The sequence below is a fragment of the Propithecus coquereli genome, unplaced genomic scaffold (genome assembly GCF_000956105.1).
Source record: "Propithecus coquereli isolate 6110/MARCELLA unplaced genomic scaffold, Pcoq_1.0 Scaffold166, whole genome shotgun sequence".
In the NCBI taxonomy this organism is placed as follows: domain Eukaryota; kingdom Metazoa; phylum Chordata; class Mammalia; order Primates; family Indriidae; genus Propithecus; species Propithecus coquereli.
The window spans coordinates 2,190,792-2,212,649 of NW_012141191.1; the positions used below are offsets into that span (position 1 = coordinate 2,190,792).

At 38.6% G+C, this 21,858-nt stretch overlaps 1 pseudogene; it reads left to right on the top strand.

Moving 5' to 3' along the window:
• Positions 1 to 21,858, top strand: part of LOC105808030 — a 35,292-nt pseudogene that overhangs the window by 5,046 nt on the left and 8,388 nt on the right.

A 21,858-nucleotide genomic window follows, 5' to 3' on the forward strand; every position in this document is an offset into this window, starting at 1 on the left:
GGCTGCACAACTTGCTAGAAGAATGTATCTAGTATTATTTGGGAAAACATCAAGGTTGGTGTTGGACTATGCCCTGGGTTCATTCTGCTGTTGAAGTGGCAGCGATTCCTAGTGCAATGTTTCACAGAGTAAACTATCCATACCATTGGTGACACCCAAAATAATGTTAGGTGTTCCATGGATAGTCATTTTTACTCTAGGCTTGTATGTTTATTTATTTTAATGCATATTCTTATAAAATGTGGCATAAAGTTGTATTCATTATAATTCATATTTAAATGTATAATTATTGCATCAAGCATATAATTGCACATTGCTTAAGACAACATAAAGGTAAAACTATGAGTCTATTTGAAAAGAAATTTTAATAAATAATAGTAAAGACAGTATACAGATATGGTAAAAGTTGGGGCAGTGAATGAGACTGACTAAAATTGGAAAACACATGACCAATGGGAAAATCCTGTGCTTCACCATCAGAACTCAGTTCAAATTTCAGCGTCATTATGGCCTCTTTAAGGTCTTGCCTTTCTCACCTATGAAATGGAAATGATAATACTTAACGTTTAGGATAGGCTGAGGATTAAAGCTAACAATATAAAGTGCCAAGCACATCGTGGGCACTCCCTAAATAGAAATTATTGCTTTTAGTGCTTTAGATCTATTAGAAGAAAATGTCACATTTATAAAAATGATGAGAATGTATATCTCTAGGCTTAACTCGGAAAAAAAAATGATACGAATGAAGGGTAGAGATCTAAACATCAAGAAATAAAAACAGAAAACTGTTTAAATCCATGAGACTGCATCAATGTAACTAAGGAGCAGTCTAGCTAACCCTGTTGAGAGCACTTCGTTACCTGACACTAGTTTCGAATACAAAAGCAGAATTAGAAGACCACAACCAGGATAAGCCCAGGCTAGACCCTATGCAAAAGTAGACTCAGTGGTCCATAAAGTGTCATGAGAGTTTGAGTTAAATGTGCAAAGAGGAAGGACTGCCTGCCCCCTGGCCCTTTAGAGGAAAGGAAGACTTGATCCCGGTCAAGTAGAGAAACACCCAGAAGGGCATGAAAATCTAACTCTGTGGCAAGGGTGTCATGAGCAGGTTTCCAGGGTGTCTGGAGACTTAACAAAATGCAAGCAATGCTGCAAATGGAATCTTTGATGCCTTTCCTCTATTTTGTTGAAATCTAAAAGAGAAAACCCATGCTTGTCACTAAACTTCAGGAGCTTCCAAAGCATTTCTTCCACTGTTTTGTCCATCTTAGTCAATGCCTTGACATGCTTTTCCTCACGAGGCAAACCAGGGCCTAGAGTGTGCATGAGTCCAAGCATGCTGTATTAGTTTGCTAGGGCTGCCATAACAGAGTATCACCGACTGGCTGGTCTAAACCACAAAAATTTATTTTCTCACAGTTCTGGAGGCTAAAATTCTGAGATCAAGGTGTCAACAGGGTTAGTTTCTTCTGAGATCTCTCTCGTTGGCTTGTAGATGATGATCTTCTCTCTATGTCTCCAAATAGTCTTCCCTCTATTTCTGTCTGTGTCCAAATTTCTTCTTTTTATAAGGATACCAGTCATATTGGTTTAGGACCCACCCTAAAGACTTAATTTTAACTTCACTACTTTTATAAGACCGTATCCCCAAATACAGTCACATTCTGTGGTACGGGAGGGAGTTAAGACTTCTACATATGAATTTTGGCAGACACAACTCAGCATATTAACCACTCCTGGAAACGAAGAAATCACAAAGGAAGAATTGACCAGCTGACTAGAGCAGAAGCCTCATCTTCATCTTCATAAAGAGTGTCTAATTATTCATATCTTTGCAATGAATCCTAAGGATCAGAGCCAAATAATCATTTCTCTCTGAAGTTTTAAAATTAATAGAATTAGATTTCCTTTGAACATTTTATGAACAAATTAGAATGAGAGGCAGCACACTGTGATTAGTGTGTTAATTTCTATTCACAGCTAATGAGTGCTTTGTAAACACTAGAATATAATATATTCTTCCTCAGTTTTTCTAGTCCCAATTCTACCCTCAAAGATGTTACTTTAATACTTCTTTAAATTTGTTTTGAATCACGCTCTGCCATCAGATACTGGAATGGCCTTGGACAAGTTTGTCCTAGGTGTCAGGCCATTTGTGTGTAAGCTGGGATGATAATAATTACCTGATGGGGTGCTTAGAAGAGAATAAGAGGCAATAATGGCTCTAAAATGCTTTGTACAATGCCAGCAGGTGTCCAATACATGATAGGTAATCATATCATGATAGGTAATAGATATTCGTATACAGAGTATATGGGAAAGAGGCTGGATTCCTGGGTGTTGGGTTGGGGAAACAATAAAGATGAAGGGGTAGTCTCTTTCAACCCATATTCTCTGTCAAAAGTGGAAACTACTTTGGTTGACTCCCAAATCATTAATTCAGGTCAACATTCATTTATGAGTTCAGAAGGACACACTAACATTGAACTGAAGCAGCCCCAGCACATGTGATATTTATCTTTAAGCAACTGACATAAAGATCTGAACTCTTATGACATCTATCTACATACATCATCAATTCCTTTAAGAGGGCATGCAGTGAGGCTGGAGATGCTATAATTGGTATCAGACCAAGGAGCAAAGGACAGTAAGTGACATTGCCCAGACATGCATGTATTTGAGAGCTGAAGCTTCTTTTCTTGGAAAGTGTTCCCATTGAATATAAGAAATGATGTATATTGAACATTTTCCAGCCACTCACAAGCCCTGGCTATAAAAATATATGCTGAAAACTAAGAAGCTGGACACATCTTTGCCCTCTTGATTACTACTCATCCTGAATTCTCTACTTTGCCAGGCACTCTTTGAAATCTCGAAGACACCTGTAATTTTCTCCATTTTATTCCCTGTCTCCAGTGGTGTCTAATTATCTTCAGACTGCCTCTTCACTCTTTCTGAAGTCTATTGCACTGACTAGCCTTAAGTTTCCACTAACTCTTGCCCAGATTATTGTTTTTATAACCAGTCTCCCTGACTTTATTCTCTCTCCTATCCAATTCATCTCACTGGCCTGATTAAGTTTCTTGAAATGTAACTGTTCAAACCACTGCTTGAAATCACAAATATTCAGTCACAAGCTGCCTCCCAGATGGTTTAAATACAACCTAAGCTCTGACCTTAACATAAATTAATAAGGCCTTTCCTCCTCACTTGTTTCAAATGAACCAGAATCTCCAAATCTCCTCTGAACTCACTGCTTAAGCTACAAACATTGCTAACATTTATTGAGTGCTGCCTGGTGGCCAGGCACTGTGCAGAGGGCTTTACATGCATACTGTGATTATCTCTGGTTTATAGACTGAAAATGGGGACTGAGGGGTTTTGGGGGCTTCCCAAGGTCATCAAACTAGCAGTGATCAAGCTGGGTTTACCTGACTCCAAAGTCGCCTTTCTTCCCAGTGCCTCCTCTTCGGGTCTACCTGTCAAGTCTTCTGTGGTTCATCTGAGGCATCTCCTCTAGTGCGATTGTAAGCATCTTTGTTATTGGGGCCATGGAGATGCCAACTATATCTTTTTTATTACTAATAAGATCTAGCATAGTTTTAGCCCTCAGTAGGCATTCAATAAATGTTTGATGAATGCATAGGTGAAGCAGATGATTTCAGATAATCCAGAAAATGAAAGTAAAAAGAAAAGTGGCACCTAGTGCTGCTGGATGGACTTACATAAACAAAAGCTGAGCTAAATTAAATTTTATTTCACTTCATATCTACCTAAGTAGTCTGCCTCAAGGGCAGAATAAACAAATACTATGAACTTTATGAGTTCATACCTATGATGGAACATTGCTGATGTTTGGCCTCCTGCAAGGGAGAACAGAGTTTCATAGCAGACATCCTGAATGACAACCAAAGATGCAGAACCTTGCATGTGAGAAACATCTCAAGACAGTCAACAAAATCAGGCTCCCTGGGACCATTATTTTGCTTAGTATGTATACAACCTGCCAGGTCTTCTTGGGTAAGCTACTTCACCTCTCTGGACCAACTTCCTCCTCTCTAATGTGAAGAGGCTGAAAAGTCATCTTTCTGCCCCAACCCCTAGCAACCATTTCTCATGTGCCACACACTATGCAAAATGCACACATATGTCAATGGTGAATAGCACAGGACTTCAGCCTGCACGGTCTAACTGAATTTAAAGCCTAACTCTACCACTTAAATCTTCTTCCGCTCTAAGCTCCAGTGCTTCAGAACTCACAGGTTCTTTTTTACCTTGAAACACTTGTTTGGCCAGAGACTTTTGCACTCCGGTGTCTGAAGGAGCCTCACCCTGTTTTGTGATAGTTGACCAGTAATATGTAGTAATGATTTTTGTACTTCTAGCCCTTGGCGTACTGGCTGGAGAAATCTCAGCCATTGCGTAGGCTGGTCTGGCTCACACCTGCTGAGAGTGTGCTGGCCAAGGAGTATGAGGAGGCAAAGCAGGGACCAGAAAGAAGCTTCCGTTGCCAAATCCATGTCACTGACAGGCAATTTGATCTTTAAATAGAAATTTTAAAATATTTTTTTAAATTTTCAGAAAACCTCTCAAACCTCCAACAGAGCTGAAAAGTAACACACAATTGTCAAAATTGGGCATGGAATTTTAGGTGGCATCTGTACCTCTTTCATTACCTTGTATCTCATTACACAATAAGCACATTGACACTCATCCTCTGCCATGGCTTTTCTGGGTGACCTTGGGAGAAGACCTTAGCTTCTTAGGACCACAAACTCTGTGTGTTTAACAATAAATCTTTTCACTTCTGGGATATTTTCCCTTCAAAATCCATGTGAAGCTGGAACGACATAAGAGGCACTTAAAAGGTGTTGGGCAATGTGGCTAGTGCTGCACAGGTGAGGATAATGAGGCAAGGTGTGTTAGCGTGGAAAGCCCTGCACGGCACTGTCATCTGCAAAGGTCAGCCTCGCTCAGGCTTCAGCCATGCTCTTCCTCAGCAGAGAGGTGAAATACACGATCCTGTGGTCCCTTCCAGGTCCCTTCCAGGTCCCTTCATTAATTGCAAGACTCGCTTGGGAGACCACTTCTCTCTTCTCTCTCTGCTCACTTTTTTTTAATAGTATGATTCTACAAAAGAGCTATTATATCTCTTTCCTAGTTATGAAACTCCATATGCACCCTTGGTGCCAAAAGAGTTAGTGAGATCCACTTTGGATAGCTGCAAAAGTATTTTTTGTTACTATATTTTCTGTGATAGTAGCATAATATTTTATTTGCCATGAAAATATAGCTTCTGGTGGCCATTTCAGTCAATAAGAGGAATAATAAATTTTCTCTCACAGACTCTGTTCTTTAACTTATGGGAGGTTCACTTCATCTGGTGACATTGAGGTGTGCTTTGCTTGTGTGTTGAAGATAGCAAATGATAGCAACTTGGTTATTTCCAGCAAACTCCTAGACACCTAGAGCTGTGGGGATTTTTGAACGGTTATATGGTCTTCGGTCCAGCTAGTGAAGGGAAGTGGCAACAAGCTCTTAGGATGACTCCCACTGTTAAAAATTACTGTAAAGGATTTGCAATGAGCACACGTAATGTTCTCATTTCAATAGATAGAGCAAAGATCGTGAAACGAGCAGCACTCGTGCCACCATTTCCTGTCCCATGCCCCTTACAGACATAGATCATCGAATGTGGCACTCTTACCTACTGACTTAGGTCAAGGTCTCAGAGTACTTTCTCAACATAGTAATTCAGAAAGCTATGACCAGGTAAGGAGAATTGGTACCCCAAACCCAACTGCTATTCCTCATTTCCCTGTGAGCATTCTAGATAAAGTGCCGGGAACGTGGCCAGTGTTCCCCACAAAAAACCAGGTCCCTTTGGTAGAGTTGCAAGGGATAAGAAAATAATAGAGAAAAATGGAAAATGGAAGAAATAAAAGAATACACTGAGACAAAGATATAGTTTTATAAGTTTATAAAGATTATAGGCAAAGCAGGAGCTCAGGGGGCTTAGACCTCTCCGTGGGTCTCAAAAGCCTGGAATGAGGTCTTACATGGTAACTTATAGGAAATAGTGAATAATTGCCAGAGGTAACAGATTTACATAACAGCAGGTAGTTCCTCTCAGGTTAACAGATTTTCAAAAGGCTTTTACAGAACGCTTCTACAGATTCTTTAACTAATTCTATTTATGTGAGCAAACAGTTACAAAGTCTTTCAAAGGTTAATTTCTAAATTCTAAGGTAACTTTATCATTTAAACAGAGGGGTTAAACAGAGATATGTAGGCTCCGTGTTTATTAGGTTATTGTGAATGGAGACAGGCAGTCTAGAGTGGTTTAAACAAAAGCTTTGCTTTTAGCCATTCGGGAAGCTGTCATTTTCCGGAAGCTGTTTGTTCCAGAGGGCACTCCATTGTCAGCTCTCAGCCTATAGTTTTTAACAGATTCACTTGTGCTTTACAAAGCAAATCCAAACCTTTAGGTCTGAGAAATGCGGTGTCTCGTGGGATACAGCCGCTACTGCCTTTCAGAGACGCCCTTCCGAGCGTAACAGCATTCGAAATCCAAACCAACATGTTCACATATTCCTTCAGGGCAAAGCTCTGAAAAACTCCTAAGACAAATCCTGTCCCCAAACACGTGTGATATTAATTCATAGAGCAACATCTCCCCCTTTCTTTCTTTCTTTCTTTTTTTTTTTTTTTTTTAGAAATAAGTTGATGGAGTTGTACAGCCATCACGGCGAGGCATTGGTCTCCGGATTCTTGTCTTCCTTGGAGTTTTCTTCAGACTATAAATAAGCACAAGCAAATGATTAAAATAATGCCAAAAGTTACTATAGTGAAACTCCTATAGGTTTTAAAATGAGAAAATGGATCAGCTGACTCCAAACCAGATGAGATGCCATTAATAACGTCAGCTTCAGAGAGCAAATTAAGTTGGTGACTGAAGGTACTTAATATCCCTTGTTGCAAATTTTCAATCTCTTCAGTCAGATTTCCTTGATTAAGCGGGTGTTTTTTAATGTTTTCTCAAGGAAATCGAGTTTGATTGTATATATGAGGTGCAACATAAAATTGAGTGATATTCCAATCACAACGGAGTCTGTGTTGCTTTTGTAGACTTACAACCTGGTCTCCTAGTAAGATGACTACTTGTTGTAAGTCAGCCACTTGGGTAGCTAATTTGCTGTCAATTTGATTTTGGGTAGACCATAATTGATTTGATTCATGATGCCAATTTTGAACAAATTTAGTGCAATCTTAGAATGTCTAGTAGAAGAACAAGAAGAAATAGTCAGAAGGAATATAACGAGGCTTTAGTCTTATCCTTAGAAACCCTTGGTCAGGGCCTCAGTCGTCTGTGGTGGCATTTTCTGCTTTTTCCCCTCAGGTCTCCACTCTGGGCTTGATTCTTCTGCTTGGAATCCAGACTGTTTGCCCGTGATCTGTCAAAACACAAGCAAAACCTCTACCCCACACCTTCGCCCATCCCTCTCTCCATTTATTTTCTATATCATCTTTCCACCAGGTAGGCTGGTGAGGGAAAGAGTCTGGTTGTCGACTCCCATTCCAATGTTTCTCTACTGCTGTTAAATTGTCTTCTTTACAAATATTTTAAAAATTTAGAGTGAATAAGGCTTGATTTATTCTATCTCTGGGGGACCGTATACCTCCCTCTTTTTGTTTAAATAACATATTTTTTAGGGTTTGATGAGTACATTCTATAATGCCTTGTCCTTGAGGATTATAAGGAATGCCAGTAATGTGTTTAATGTTTATCCCCAAACACGTGTGATATTAATTCATAGAGCAACAATAAAGCTGTCTCCCAGACTCTTTTCACCAAACTCTAGAATTCAATCAGGGCCCAGCCTTTTTATAATAGGCTTTGACATATATTTACTTTGGGACATGTGTGGGTTTCAAGTACAACAAATTTATTTTGTTTTATTTGGCTTAATAAGCTCCTATCTCTTTACAGTAGCTTAATTTTAAGTGCGTCTTTAAAAATTATTTTGGATCACTCCCAAAACAACAAATGCTGGTGTGAATGAGAAGAGATAGGAACACTTATACACTGCTGGTGGGACTGCAAACTAGTACAACCTCTATGGAAAGTAGTATGGAGATACCTCAAAGAACTAAAAGTAGAACTACCATTTGATCCAGAAATCCCCCTACTGGGTATTTACCCAAAGGAAAAAAAGATATTCTATAAAAAGACACCTGCATTTGAATGTTTATAGCAGCACAATTCACAATTGCAAAAATGTGGAAACAACCCAAGGGCCCATCAATACATGAATGGATTAATAAAATGTGCTATATGTATACCATGTAGTACTACTCAGCCATAAAAAAAATGGTGAACTAATATTTCTTGTATTAACTTAGATGGAACTGGAGCCCATTCTTCTAAGTGAAGTATCACAAGAATGGAAAAACAAACACCACACGTACTCACATTAAACTGAAACTAATCGATTAATGCTTATGTGTACATATGGAAATAACATTCATTAGAAATCAAAAAGGTAGGGGAAGGGAGGAGGGGATGGGTAAGTTCACACCTCACGGGTGCAATACACACTATCTGGGGGATAGGCACACTTATAATTTTGACCCAAATGGTACAAAAGCAATTTATGTAACCAAAACATTTGTACCTCTGTAATATTCTGGAAAAAAAAAAAAAGAAAAAATCGGTAGCAAATTTAGCTCTAAGTGAGAAAGTATACATTATTATATATCATACAAAGTGAAGTGGCTATAACTTCTTATCAATTTTCAGAATCAGTAATTTGATAAATGCATATCATTATTTGGCCATTTCTTTCACTCTATTTACTTCTTTTTAATTTTGTTATTTTTTCTTGAATTTCATGCCTATTTAATGTTACATAATGTTTTAGTTTAATGTACATTCTGTGCTTTGGTAAAGGGATATTAAACCACTCCAGGTTTATATCATTAAACAAACAAACAAAAACAAAAAACTATTTTGGAGACAATAGGGTATGAATCTTTGATCTGCCATTAACTAGCTGTGTGACCTTGACCAAGTTCCTTAACTTACCTGAACTTCAGATTCTGCTAGTATAAAATAAAGATAAATACGTACAATGATCTCCTTAACATGAAGCCAAATTGTGCCCTACATTTTCTCTCTCCCTCATGATACAGAACCAACCACCAGTGATAACCTAGTGCTGCTTTTGCACTTTCTTCACCCTGCCCACCTTCCTTCTCCTTCTGACCTGGCTATTCTGATGGCAGGTATATATTTGATGAAGAGATGTGGTACAGAGTAGGTAGGGCATGCCAGACTTGAACACTAACTGGAATAAAATTAAATGGTAGTTAATTTTTTCCTCATATTCCCCTATATGATGAAACTGAAATGAACGCCCAAACTGTGTTCTGTAATAAACTGGGGTGATAGAAACAGCCAAATAATATATAGGTCTGAATATTCAGAGCACATTTGAAATGTGTAATAAGACTATATAGCTCCCATTTTCTCTTTCTGTCTTTTTCACAGTACAGCCTAGAGCCCCCTGTGTGGGTGAGGCAGTGTGGTATCGGGGCAGGACCACTGGGCTTGAGATAGGAACATGTGCTTGTGTGTCAGCTCCGTAACTGACAACCTGCATGTCTTCGGGTACATGGCTACCTCTGTGAATCTCAGCTTCCTCATATTTAAAATGGAGGAGAATGATATACTGATCTCACGGCAATGTTGAAATGAGATAATGAATGTGATTTAGTACAATTTAGTAACGAATTTCACTGAACTGCAAAGCACTTAAGTCCTTTTGCATTTGGAGGACATTTGGAGTCCTAAAAGAGATGTTCAAAAACACATTGAATAAATGCAAACCTGCTAAGTAGTATAGGCTGAGACTACCAATCTAGTAGATTCTTTATAGCATAATATTTCGTTCAAAGAAAATCTTACTATGGAAAGCCAGTAATTAAAACAGACTTTAAAAAGGTTTTAGAGGTTAAAGAGGAGACCTGATGCCCAGCCCAGTCATCTCCTCTCTACCCCTGGAACCTTTAACAACTAGGCAAGATAGAAATGGCTGTGTCAATTGTTTCCAAGGACCTTCTCTTCTGGCCACATCTTCTCCTCCTCCCCCAAACCCAGGCAACACACATTCCTCCTTACTGGTGTGAACAACTGGGGGTCCATCCTTTCCGCTTTCCTCTCATAAACTTGATTAATTTGGTTTATGTACAATTATAAAATGTTGTTTTGGGACCTAAAACTCACTTTTCAGATATGGTTGATGTCAGAGCAGTGTTAATACAATATATATATTTTGGAGAGTATATATACTATATGCTATATGTTAGTATATGTACTATGTATTTTGGAGTGTATATGCATAGCATATATTTTGGAGAATTTTTCGTATAGCCTGAAAGATGAGCACTTAACTCTATGAACCTGACTCCGAGTATTCTGGCTGATGTGGCTGTCACTGGGTGCGAGAGAGGAGCTGTGTGGATGGAGGAGGATCATATTGCTAAGGCACGTCAGGGCAGCCCTGGGGTGGTGGAGTCAGGGTGCGTCTCATGATAATAAAGGTAAGTGAGATAGAGTCACTTATAACGCCTGTCTACTCGTGGGCAAGAATGATACCGAAAGTGATAGTGCGGCGAAGATGTGCTGGAAAGGAGAGGGTCCTCATTCTGCTCCAGGGAGGACTCGTTTGTCATATTCACCTGGAAGCGAAAGATTGTGTTAAAGCTACTTTATAAGATGCCATTTAAGAATGTGAGTTTGAAAGGAATGAATAATCTCCATCTGCTTTCATCTCATAACGGCTAATGCGGTCCAGAATGGAGCCCTAGCTCAAGCTCCTGATAAAAAGTCATATGTCCCCTTTACATTAGGAGTGAGTGATTTCGGTAACTTTATTTATTTAATACCTCACAGAAATCCATCCTGACATTCCTCTCACATCGGCATCAAAGTGAGGTCGTTGCTTTCTGAGACAGTCTCAAAAATTGGACACTGCTTGTCAGTCACCAGCAGTTTCTAGGCTTGATTGTGATTGTCTGCAATTTTTCATCTCCCTTCCAGTGCAAGGCTCACATTCTAGCCCACACAGCAAACGCGGTAGATTCAAAATCACTTTGATCACAGCTGGATCTAACGCAGTGAGCTGGACAAGATTTTACCCCCTGGCGAAGCAATAAACAAAGTGCCTACAGGGGAAACGGAACCAGTTGGGAATTCTGATTTAGATGGGAACTGAGAACTGCAGTGTTGTTGAAAGCGCACACCACCTGGGCATGCTTGCTTGAGGAAGATGGATGGGACAATTCATGGATGGCCAGTGACTGAAGGGTTTCCAAAGACGTAAGGATTTGAGGCCAGTCAGCCTGTAACTAAGTGAAGGTTTACCGACTGGGTGGTGTAGACTAGAGCATTTACTTAGTTCTTTGTCATAAAATGAGGTAGGTAATCAAATACCTAAGTACTCTTAAAAAGTTAAAAGATAGTTTTAGCCACCCTTTCATTTAACAGACATATTGAGCATCTATTCTGTGCGGAACACCAATCTAGGCTGTGTGGGTGATGAGGTGATGAAAACGCATACTCCCTGCTTTCAACAAGTGTCAATAACATACAAATTAAATATCTAAAGTTGAATCATGATATGACCAGAGTAGAAAATGTAACATTCATTCTTGCATTTGTTCATTTATTCAACAACTAGTTATTAAGCATCTAAAATGTGTCAGGCACTCCGGGAAGAATTGGTAAATCATTGATGAATGAAAGAATCAAAGATTCTATTCTTACCATACTTTTTCTTTTTTTTATCATGGGATGCAGCCAGTAGGCTTGCATCCTGAAAGCAATGATTTTCTGTGGCAACTGCACATATATCAACTTGCAGTTTTTTAGCCACTGCTAACTTTCACTGATCATGAAGGAATGAGTTCTTGCATGTGGTGAACAAGTAGATCTGGTCATGTCTTCTCTAGGGCATAATAAAATAAGACAACACATTTACCTTATCTAGAGGATGGCCTGAGATTCAGGGGCTGTCAACAGGCTCACTTCAGCCAGATTGTAATCCTCATGCATGCAAAATCAACCTATTGATTGAGTTCCTTCCAATCCTATTTGTGACATGCCCAGATTCTTAACAATGTATTCTAATTCTGGGACATTCAAGTAAAACACTTGATTAAGAATTTCAGGAAAAAAAACATTATTTAAATTATTAAATATTTTTTCCCTGATAGTTCAGGCTAGAGGATTTGGGTGGTTAGAGGAAAACCAACAAAACTTGGGATAATATGAAAAAATTAAAGATCCATAAAAGATTAAAGACTATATTTATATACCTGCATAATTAGAGTATAGTAATTCCTACTAATCTCTAGTGGTCTTGATTCCAGCTTGGCCGGGAAGATATTCACATGTGAATTGCTTTCTCTAATTAATTTGGGACCCTCTTCATCTACTGGAGAAACATGTCATTAAATTGATTTCATACACACACAAACACACACACACACACACACACACACACACACACACAGGCACACACCCCCTCTTCTTTTCCTAATGGTCCTGAGCAATTCATTTTCATAAAATATTGCAAAAGCAGCTTGTATTTTGCCTTCAAGATATCTCAAAAAGGCAAGTTCTTAAGGATTATAAGGGTAAGACTATTTTGGCATGTGTGTGAAACTCTAGGACTGGTACATGTAGTATTTGGTCTTTATATTACTTTAAATAATTATTTTGACCATTTCTTAAGTGAATGTCAGGGCATTTAGAAGAAAAAAATGGACCTCAGCCATGGAATACCAAAGAGCAGGTAAAATATCGACTCCATTCCCTCCTGAGTCAGTCTTTTATTCCATACCGCTACACAAATACTTATTTTACATATATACGCAAATAAATATATGGCTTTAGCAACACGTTCAAGTCATGGTGAATCCATTTTAAATTATAAGGGCCTAAGGGCTGTGTATGTAGTTAATTTCTCTTTTTTTTTCCCCACCTTCCTTGAATTGCTAAGAAGATTCCTCCAGAAAAAAAAGTGTGTCACTAAGTGAGAGTAGGGAAGGAGGGTGATTGGTGGTGGAAGATAAATCTGAAAACAGGCAACAAATAACTGATAATTTGGGAAATCCTCCTGGGAGAGAGGACTGTGAAAACGATAATATTTGGCTACTTGAAATAGAAGTGCCCTTTTCCTTGACAATTTATGAGCCTGCTAATTTGTTTCTTGCATGACTAAGGTACTGAATATTAAAATTGCCTTTAGTTTCTTATTTTAAAACTCACAAAATACTGAGTTGCAAAGAGTTATTCATGCAATGTGTCCCTGCCTGGGTTCCTCAGAAATGCTATTTCTACAGGATGCTTGTGATGAAAGAGTTTACTGGCCATAGAACTGTAGGAAATACCACTGGCTATAGACTCCCCTGGAAAGCCACGCATTAGCAAATGGAAAGGTCTAGGAGGTGTCAAAATAAATAATCCTATTCATTTTTGTCAGATCTTCCCAAATTGTTTGACCATAGAACCCCCAATTTTATGGGCTAGCAGCTATTCATTTTTCTCAGAACTAATGTTGCATAGTGCGCTAACTCTGTAAGAAGCACCCCGTGGGGTAGTCTTCCATAAGAGTCCCTTAACCAGTACTTAGAACTCTTCACAATTGAAAACAAACCCACATTACTTTCCTAAGTGTCCCCTTTAGAAAAACTCTAGACTTCCTTTCTTTAAGTCAAAAATCTCTTGTTTGCATCCTTTATGCCCCATCCGTCCCTCCCCCCACTACTTCTCATTGGCTGCTTCTGTTAGGAGACCTGTCAATCATCTCATAAGCAACCTGAAAGCAGAATTTATTCAACACACAAATATTTATTAAGTATCTATGATATGACAAATTGCATGCTGGGTGTTTAGGTGAGAAAGAAAAACGTAGAGGTCAACTCAATATCTGTCTTGCAGGAGTATACAATCTAGCCAAAAAGAGAAGCCATTTTACACATTACTGTAATAACTTGCAGATGTGTCACCTGCCATAAAAAGGTATAAATGAAGTGAAAAATAGGGGAAAGATAATGTCCAGGGGAGGACAACCTAAGAAGGTGACATGGAGGAGGGATGAGGTGGTATTCCAGGTTGAGTGAAAGCATTATATGTAAAATTATAGGAATATCAAAAATATTAATAAATTCCAGAGACTTTTCAATGGAGAATCTCCTGGATTGACAAGAACATAGCAGGGGGCAATGTTGGCTAAGCCTGGGAAGGAAGCTGGGCATTATATAATAGATACTCATGAATGTCAAGCTAATGAATGAGGACTTTATGTGGCAAGTGGAGGCAGGTATTAGAGAATCATCGAATGTCATCCTAACAATACAATAAAAACACTGGAATAAGACGTTAAGAAGATTAACTTGGTAGTAATTACTAGAAAAAACTAAAGTGAAAGATGACTGGAAGCTGGGCCTACTGGAAAGTTGGTGGAAATGCAAAGGATATAAACAGACTCAATGAGACTTGGCAAGTACTCAGTCATGGAGTGAATGAAAAACAAAGATGATCCTGAGTCTTTGAGTTTTCTTGTCTGAGAGTCTGGTGAGAGAAACAGGAGCAGCTGCTTTGGGGGTGGTGAGGACCGGGTGTTTGGGTTTTGATGAATTCCTTTGAAGAGGCCACGGAACATAGAGATGGCATTTCTATGCAAGCAACCGGAAATGTAAACTTGGAGATTAATAGAGAGGCTGAGACAAACAAAATCTTAAAAATCCTGTGACCAAAATTAATAATAGAGATCATAGAGATGCATCAGATCCTCATGAGAGAAAGTACAAAGTGAAAGGAGGTGAGATTTAATCATGGAAAACTCCAGATAATGGGAAACAAGTCAATGAAAGAGACGAAGAAATAGTGTGAGATAAAAAGAGGCTGCGTCAGGGTAGTACAAAGCCACAGAAAATAAGGGAGGAGAAAATCTCAACGAATGACGTGACATGATACAGAGACAATGAAGGTTCAGGTCTGAGGAAAGACCCCTAGATTTGGTGAATCAGAGGTGGTTGTGGAGCTTCGAGAGAGTGGTTCCAAGAGGAAAATGGTGCTCAGACTGTAGCGTGCATTGGAATTCCTTGGAGGGCCCGTTAAAACGCAGATCACTGGTGGGTCCCATCCTCTCACCTCCAGATTCTGACTTCATGGATCTGCAGTGAGGCCAGAAAATTTCCATTTCTAACAGATTCCCCGCTGATGCTAACATTGCTAGTCAGGGACCACATTTTAAAAACCACTTCAGTTGTAATATATGCAAGAGGATACAGGAGTACGTGATACTCAGGAAATCTATGCAGCAAATGGAGGCAAGTTCAAAATATTTATTTGCCTATGAGAAGAATGGGAAAAGGCTGTAGTTCTGGGGCCTAGTTTTCCTTCATACAGAAACCAACACTGGAGTTTATATATACTATTAATAGGTACTCATGGAGTATGGGTACATTGGAGATAACCAATTACCATTTCTTTTGATTAGGTTGGTGCAAAAGTAATTGCGGTTTTGGACCTTAAATTTTAAATCATTATACTGGGCTCAAACACATCTTTATTAATCAAAATAGGAACCATTACAATCAACACATTGTTGCCAACGATAAATAAGTTTATTCTTGTAGTGTACAAATCCGTGCTTTGGGATTCCACGAACTCTTGGAAGGCGTCTTCTTCATCCTGCTGGTTGTGGAAGTGTTTTCCCTGCAAAAAGTTTTCGAGGTGCTTGAAGAAGTAATAGTCAGCTGGCGAGAGGTCGAGTGAACATGGTGGATGAGGCAAAACTTCGTGACCCAATTTGTTCACCTTTTGAAGTGTTGGTTGTGTCATGTGTAGTCGAGCATTGTCATGGAGAAGAATTGGGCCCTTCTGTTGACAAACGCTGGCTGCAGGCCTTGAAGTTTTCGGTGCATCTCATCAATTTGCTGAGCAGACTTCTCAGATGTAATGGTTTCGCTGGGATTCAGAAAGCTGTAGTGGATCAGACCAGCAGCAGACCACCAAACGGTGACCATGACCTTTTTTTTGGTACAAGTTTGGCTTTGGGAAGTGCTTTGCAGCTTCTTCTCCATCCAACCACTGAGCTGGTCATTGCCGGTTGTAGTATAAAATCCACTTTTTGTCGCACATCACAATCAGATCGAGAAATGGTTCATTGTTCTTGCATACAAGAAGAGAAGACGACACTTCAAAATGACTATTTTTGTGATTTTCGGTTAGCTTCAACTGCCAAATGACTGTAGAATGCTCAACCTTCAGTTCTTTGGCAACTTCTAATGTAGTTGAAAGAGGATCAGCTTCGGTGATTGCTCTCTATTGCTCATTGTCAACTTCTGATGGCCGGCCACTGTACTGCTCATCTTCAAGGCTCTTGTCTCCTTTGCAAAACTTCTTGAACCACCACTGCACTGTATGTTCGTTAGCGGTTCCTGGGCCAAATGCGTTGTTGATGTTGCGAGTTGTCTCCACTGCTTTACGACCCATTTTGAAATTGAATAAGAAAATCTCTCAAATTTGCTTTTTGTCTAACATCATTTCCATATTGTAAAATAAACATAAAATAAACAGCAAGTAAGGAGTCAAAAAAACAAAAGTGAAACATGTGCATTAAAATGATGTATAACATAACCACATTTATTTAAGAATGTATTCCAATATCAAATGGCAAATTTCAACAATGCTAAAATCGCAATTACTTTTGCACCAACCTAATATTTGCTCTGCCAGCCAAAACTTTTCAAATATAGCTTTCGTTGTAAACAATTGTTCAAACTCCTCCACCTTTGCTTCCCCAAAACTACACTGAAATTCTACCTCATATCCAAAATATACTAGCTATGTGGCTGTCACCCCCCATCTACCAAAGTTGGGGTATAGCAAGGTTTGAGGCTCTTTGCAAGGAGTACAACTACTATCAGGGGAGAATATGTCAGACATCATTTTAGCCTTGAAAATGGGGCAATGTGTACATTCTTACATTTATGTGCTTAAAAGCTCAAGATCTGTTTTGCAAAGATATCGAAATTTCAATGTTTCTTGTAAAGCTACAAGCACTTGGCAGAAAGCATGTGCTTGCTTTCCTTCAGACGCAGTCATGTTCTTGTGTAATCGTAGGAAATAGGAATTAATGCAACTCTTGCAGTTTAGAAAAGTCATTTCAAAGTCTCTGTAGTGGTTTTTTTCATGACACTATGATTTTATTACCTATAATTTAACACACTGTGGTACTTCCTGATGAACTGTTCATGGCCCTTTCATTTTTCCCAACTGCCAGGTATGTAATGCTTATTTAAATTAAATTTTTCCTTTCTTATTCAAAACCTTTGAAAGACTCTGCTCTTTGGAAAATTGACTCTCACCTGGGTAAGAAGAGAATGAAGAGTTACAGAAATGTAATTAAAGGATGTCAGAAAGCTGAAGCTTCTATCAGTGATTAGAAGTCAATTTCTGGATACCAAAGGTCACTTTGTTTACATGTAAATACTAGCTTGGATACAGGAAATTGGAGGAATAAAAATTCAAGGAGAACTACTAAGGCATGGTATAGGAAGAAAAAAGATGGTGTAGAGAGCTTAGCCTGTCCCTGCCAGTTATCATGGAATATTTATTGAACACCTACTATGTGTTTAACATGTAAAGGAAACTGAAGTATAAGGCACATCCTATTCTTCATGTGAATTTGGATGACAAGGCAAAATTAAATAAAATAGCAACAAATAACTTTTTCCAACTGGCCATTGAATGGCACGGTACACACTAAGCAGGGAATGCCACATAATTCACGAACATTGACGAATAGCCACATGAGTTAGCACAGTAGAGTCTAAGCTGGTTACTTAACTCCATTAAATGCAGGATTTTCTAAACGTATTTGACCATTGCCTCCTTCCTTGACTTTTTTCAAATAACAACTTCAGTATTGTAAGGTACATACTTTAGGGAGTAGGTACAGAAAGGACAAAGCTAGATAACTAAAAACTTGTGTAAACTTTTTTATTATAGACAGAATCTTACTCTGTGTCCCAGGCTAGAGTGCAGTAACGTCATCATAGCTCACTATAGCCTTTAACTGCCTGGATCCAAGCGATCCTCCCTTCCACCTCAATCTCTGGAGTAGCTGGAACTACATATACGCACCACAACAACTGGCTAATTTTTTACAGAGACGAGGTCTCACTATGTTGCCCAGGCTGGTCTTGAACTCCTGGCCACAAGCAATCCTCCTGCCTCGGCTTCCCAAAGTGCTAGGACTGTAGATATGAACTATTGCACTAGACCTGTCTAAACTTTTGAACCTCACTTTCCTGAGCTCTAAAAATGGGAATAATAGTGTCTATCCCATAGAAGATGTAAGGATTAAATTAGATTTTCTGTCTGTGTGTATATTAGTTAGTATCTAGGACAATACCTCTCATGAAGTTGATATTCAGTAATTAGTAGCTGCTATTAATATTGTTATTTTATTTATTTACATTTTACACAAAGGGGACAATATAAGAGAAGTTATTGAGGCAGCAGCGAATATGATTTGTGGAAAATGGGGAGATTGACCTGTCTAGGGGAAAGTGTTCTGTCTTGAATACAGAGGGAATTTTAGGTTGGCTAAATTTTAGGTTGACCAAATAGGTTGGGACTTAATACAGTGGGGAGGAGAAGATTCCAGTTAAAGAAGAAACTGGAAAAATGAAGACTGCTTGGAAGTATATCAAAGTCAGTAGCAATTGGCTCTCATCCAACATAAAGGCCACCAACTAAACCTTTGTGAATGGCTAGTACCTGAATCTGGTCTTATCTCTGAGCTGGCTTGAGGTAGATAATAACAGGCTTTTGCAATGCAATGATTTGGACATTGCCAAGAAACCATGACATGGAGTTAGGAAGAAGAACATACTTATGTATATACATTAAGCATAAGTTTACTCTCCTACCACCACTGATATGCTCTATCTCTCCACCAAGTTGTTCACAATCAAACCCAATAACAAACAAAATATCAGAAAGAAACCTGTCATATCAGAGAGGGTTATTGTGGTTTAAAGGCAAAACACTTGTTTATTTATCTATCTGTCTCTCTTTCTCTCTTCCCCCACTCTCCCCCCTTTCTTTCCTCACTCTCTCTTTCTCTCCACACCCTCATACAAACACATAATTTCCTTCTTTGCTTTGAGTAAGTTTCAGACATATCTCTACCTACCCTTAAATACTTCAGTTGTTTTTTGCCAAAACAAGGTCATTCTCTTTCCTAACATGGTACAATGATCAAATTCAGGAAACTAACACGAATACAATATTATCTAACCTTAATACCTTATTCAGATTTGCTAGTTGTCCCACAATCTCTTTATAGCAAAAGAAAATCCTAGGTCCCATATTGCTTCGTTGCCATCTGTCCTCAGTTTCCTTCGGTCTGGGAAAGGCCTCAGTCTTCTCTCGTCTTTCATGACCTTGATACTTTTGAAGAGCATAGGACAGTTATTTTGGCAACTCTCTCAGTATCTGTCTGATATCTCCTCATGATTATATTCAGGTTTTGCATTTTTCTCCCAGAAGTTGCATTGTGTGCTTCCCAGACCATCATACCTGGATTTACCTCTCTTGTCTGTGTCTCATGTCTGGTGATGTCAATTTCCATCACCAGCTTGAGGTGGTGCCTGCTAGGTTTCTCCTTTATTTTCCTCTGCTTCATTTTGAAGTTATGTAAATACCTTGTTACTAACCAAAGTTTATTACCACTTGTTTTAACATCCATTGATGTTTCTTTCTGAATCAATTATAACCATGATGGTTGCCAAATGATGATTTTTTAAATTCCAAGTCAAAGGCAATTTGTAAAATGAGTGTATTCAGAAAATGAATTACTTTAGTTTACAAAATGCCATCCTGGAAGTAAAATGTTTTATATACAGCATGAAAACATATCTCTAACACCCAGCTGTGACTGTTAACGTTCTGGGGAAAACACTGCTGAGAAGGTATGGAAAGCAATATCAGGTTGATGAACAGCAAGCATTTCAAAACTTCTGTTATAGACAAAGCTTCGTCCACTAGTGTTTACTTTTAAAACATATTGAGAAATATTATGTGCTTAGCAATAAACTATTTTTATGAAGAATTCCAGCTCTAGCCACCAGGAGTTCTTTCTACTTAAAGACATGAGGAATTTTGTTTTTCGATTTTGCTCAAGCAATAAACTTGTTTGTGTAAGATTGAAAGTAGCCTCAGAGCCTTTAAAGCCTTTTCTGAAAGAGCCACAGACTTTCTCTTCCCTGCATAGGGACTCTAACTCCCTTTTCCCCTTATTTGAAAACTATGGCAAAAAAATCGATGTTCATAACACCTATGAGATATATTAAACAAAGAAATAAGCTTAGTCACTCTTTTTGTTATTGCCCTTATAATCAAATTATCAAGAATTATCATTTCAAACCTGCATTATAGAATATGAACGTCATATTGCATGCATTCAAAAGAATAACATCTACTGAGCACTTACTATGTCCCAGATACGGGGCATAATAAAAATAATTGCCGTGTATAGTAATGCACAATAATATTGATAGAGGGTATAATAATAATTATAATTATTGTAATGTGAAGTATTATTCCCATTTACAGAAGACAAAACTGAGACAGGGAAGAGTTAAGTGCTCTACATTGCAGTTTCAGTGTTTGAGTCCTGCTCCATCCATGAAAGCCAAGAGATGGAACCTGCTTTTGTTTGTCTGCCTTAGTGAGAATACTCATCTTGGGGCTGAGTTGACCATGTCCATGGCCCAGGGGGCTCATTAACTTCCCCTACTTCTGTGGCCACATATGGCATTTTGACATTTGTCATGAAAATGTACGTTTTTTTCATCCCTTGTAGATGTAGGTAGAGAGTATAGATTTTAAATTTCTGTAAATCCAGTGCTACTATTAAAGAGCATCTACTGATATTGTGACTTAAAACTTTTGCTTTTAAAATGTCATATACCTTTTTACCCACTTATTGAATGTTTATTGAGTACTTTATGTGTTGGGCACCCTAATGGGCTCTTTACGTATGCTCTTTGGAACCTTCTAGATAGTAGTTTTGAATTCTGATTCTGCACGTGAGAAAGCTGAAGCTTAAACGCTGAAAGATTTGCTCAGAACTGAAGCACCAGAAAGTGCAGAGTGAAGATTAAGTTCCACGGTTTGTCTGATTTCAGAGTCCACAATCCATACACCATGTTGACCTCACTGGCTTTTAGGAGGTTGCAAGGAACTGTGGGTAAGAAGGAGATGAACATACACGGTTATGGTGTCCACATCTTAGCACAGATACATGACACATTTTCCTCTATTTTTTTAAGTTTACTTCAAAATAGTTCTTTCTTATTTATTAATACAAAGTTTAAAGATTTTACAGGAATAAACGTATTTTAGAGGGAATTTAGGGTTGAAGATTGGGGCTATGGCAGTGAAGACAGGATCAAATGATAATACTATTTTATGCCTGGCATAATCAGTTCTGCCAAGATCTCCCTAAAAGACTGTTCTAGTCTTATTGCTGACTGAGCAGCTTTCTGCCATGGGACATTAGCACATACTGTTTCCTCTACCTGGAATGTTATTTCTCTTCCCCGATTCTATAACAGCCTATTTCCTACTCATCGTCAAGGCTCAGTATAATTATGCCCATGTGCCCTATTAGACTATAAGCTCCATGAGAGCAGGGACCCATGTGAATCCCCATTCCCTAACACTACGCCCGGCACATAATAAATGCTCAGTAAATAATTGTTAAATATATG